The sequence below is a fragment of the Micromys minutus genome (assembly GCF_963924665.1).
Source record: "Micromys minutus genome assembly, chromosome: 23".
Taxonomy (NCBI): Eukaryota; Metazoa; Chordata; class Mammalia; order Rodentia; family Muridae; genus Micromys; species Micromys minutus.
Window position 1 is genome coordinate 5,895,248 of NC_137958.1, and position 3,341 is coordinate 5,898,588.

Genomic DNA, 3,341 nt, shown 5'->3' on the forward strand with positions numbered 1-3,341 from the left:
CAAATGAATCTAGAGCCAAGGGTCCTTCCATGTGTACTTTTTAGTTAATGGTTTAGTCTCAGGGACCTCTGGGGGTGTCTGGTTGACTGATATAATTGTTTTTCCTATGGGATTTCAAACCTTTTCAGCTCCTTCAGTCCTTCCCTAACTCCTCCATTGGAGTCCCTGTGTTCAGTCCAATGGTTAGCTGCAAACATCCACATCTGTATTTGCCAAGCTCTGGCAGAACCTCTCATAAGACAGCTATATCAAACTCCTGTCAGCAGGCACTTCTTGGCATCAGCAATAGTGCCTGGGTTTGGTATCTGTATATGGGATGGAATCCATTATATAAACAAACTCAAAGAAAAAAACCTGATCATGTCATTAGATGCTGAAAAAGTATTTGACAAAGTTCAACACCCTTTCATGTTAATAGTCTTGGAAAGATCAGGAATTCAAGGCCCATACCTAAACAAAATAAAAGCAATATACAGTAAACAAGTAGCCAACATCAAACTAAATGGAGAGAAACTTGAGGCAATCCTACTAAAATCAGGACTAGACAAAAATGCCCACTCTTACCTTCATGGTGCTGTTGGTATCCTCTGACTGGTGTGTGGATTCACCCTGCTTGTTGCTGCAGACTTCCTCTGCCCGGGCCTCCGCGCAATGGAGACAGGTTGCGCGTCGGCACCATGAACCGCCTGGGCTCCGTGCAGCGGAAGATGCCGTGCCTGTTTGTGACGGAGGTGAAAGCTGAGCCTTCAGCTGGAGCATCAGAATGAAGAGCAGACAGACCTTTAGAATGGATGACGTTAGGCACCGTTCAGGCAAGCCTGTGTGTGGAGGCAGAGGCCGTGTATCTTACACCAGTTTTTCTCTCTCTTCTTCTAAGCCATTTACTGAAACTCTAAGTGAAAAGGCGTTAGATGCAGACGTGTACAATGCAGTTGCAACAGAAAAGGTGGATGGGACATGTTGCTATGTTACTAACTACAAAGGTCAGCCATACCTTTGGGCTCGATTAGATAGAAAACCTAACAAGCAAGCTGACAAAAGATTTAAAAAATTTCTACATTCAAAAGAAAGTGCAAAAGAGTTTCACTGGAACACTGAGGAAGACTTCAAGCCTGTCCCAGAGTGCTGGATACCAGCAAAGGAAATAGAAAAGCAGAACGGGAAGCCATTGCCTGATGAAAACGGACACATTCCTGGTTGGGTACCAGTAGAAAAGAACAGCAAGCAATATTGCTGGCACTCGTCCGTAGTGAATTATGAGTTTGGAATTTCCCTGGTACTGAGGCACCATCCTGATGATCCTGGAGTTTTGGAAATTAGCGCTGTTCCCCTGTCAGAGCTTTTGGAGCAAACTATGGAGCTGATAGGAACGAATATCAGTGGAAACCCATATGGGCTAGGAAGCAAGAAATACCCATTACATTTTCTTACACCACATGGAGCATTCCAGGTCAGAAACCTGCCTAGGCTGAAACACAATGACCTGCTGTCCTGGTTTGAAGACTGCAGAGAGGGTCAAATCGAAGGGATCCTGTGGCATTGTGGTGACGGCTGTTTAATTAAGGTCCACCGCCACCATCTTGGTTTATGCTGGCCACTTCCGGATACTTACATGAACTCCAAACCAGTTATTATTAACATGAACTTGAACAAATATGACTGTGCTTTTGATAACAAGTCTTTGTTTAATCAGCTTTTAAAAATAGATAAACAGAAATTTGATAGGCTCAAAGATATAATCCTTGATGTATAAGATGGAAATAATAGTTGGGATTATTTTGATTTTTTTAATATTAAACAGTTTACCATGTTTACAGAGTCAAACTTTCAATTTAATTTTGCTAGCTGTTTGGCAAAACATGTCAACTTCTAAAAATGTTTCTAGGTATGTATAGAAATCATTGTTAGAATTTGAATATCTTAACACAAAAATAAGTATAAAATAATCAACTTTAAATTGTAAGATCATTATAAGCTTACCTTTATGCTTTTAGAAAATTTAAGATATGAAAATAGGAATATCATAGCTCATTGTGTACTGTATAGTCATAAATTATTAAAATCTTCAAAAATATATTTTTCTATCAAGTTAAAACTAAATATGATTTTATTTTTAAGCAAAAAAAAAAATACAATATTTTGAGATGTAACCTCTATAGAGTTGAGACTGCTTGATTTCCAGCTGAAACCTTTTAACTCATAGTTGTAAATCTACAGTTAAACGAGGCTGTTAATAAATAGGTAAACTGTTAGAGCTCTCCCCATCTTCTGGCTCTTCAGAAGCGGCACCAGGGCTGGGCAATTCAAATCCAAATTGTTCAGAAAGTTTTTTAACTTCTCTTCTAGTAGAATATTTTTTTCACTTCTTCCTTATAATTATACTTCAGGTCTTCAATTTCTTCAAAAAATGAAGGATCAAAATTCTCCAGTTCTTTTTTCAGCTTTTTAATTTTCTCCTAAAAGTTACATACAGGATACATGTTTTGGTTTGGAATTTAGATTTGATTATAAACAGGAAAACTCAAAATCTTAGATAATTTTCTTTGTATTTTACTGTTCAGGGTTCCATTGAACCATGGGAATAATGTACAGGCTGTCATCTTTGGCTTTATTTTAAGACTGAATCTTAAACTGCTTCAAGTTTTCTCAGGCAATCGAGAGGGACTTTGCTTTTCACAACATTTAAGACTTTTTAGTATTTTTAATGTTCTGATTTTTTACCTTTCCTGTCTAATATTTATGATCATGCAAACTGTGAGACTTATAAAAGTGAAGCCCCTGGTGAAGGAGCGTGAATGCTAACGGCATTTACACCAACAGTGAAGAGCAGGCAGTGCTCACTTCAGACCGTTGTGTTTCTGGAGTCTTAAGGGAGAGAACAGAAATGATTTAAGGGAAAGATCCCAGAAAATAATTTCAAGGTCTAAGCACTTTTCCCAACATGACCCGCAAATTAAGAAAACCTGCTATTAAGAGGTTTGCATTGGTTACAATTTAAAAAAATAAATTTCTTCTCTAATGCTTAAAAAAAAAAATGCCCACTCTTTTCCTACTCAAAGGATAGACACCCTTCACAATAGTCATAAATAATTTGAAATACCTTGGTGTGACCCTAACCAAGCAAGTGAAGGATCTGCATGACAAGGGCATCAAGTCGCTGAAGAAAGAACTTGGAAAGATTTTCCATGTTCATGGATTGGCAGGATTAATATAGTAAAAATGGCTGTCTTACCAAGAGCAATCTACAGATTCAGTGCAATTGCCATAAAAATTTCTAGTCAAGTATTCATAGAGGTAGGAAGAGCAATTTGCAAATTCATTTGAAATAACAAAAACCCAGA

General features: G+C 37.9%; 1 pseudogene across 1 annotated transcript; it reads left to right on the forward strand.

Moving 5' to 3' along the window:
• The first annotated feature begins 677 nt into the window (after positions 1-677).
• On the forward strand, positions 678-1,753 carry LOC308435623 (RNA ligase 1-like; annotated as a pseudogene). The gene has a single exon. The product of its transcript is annotated as an RNA ligase 1-like (transcript).
• The last annotated feature ends 1,588 nt before the right edge of the window (positions 1,754-3,341 follow it).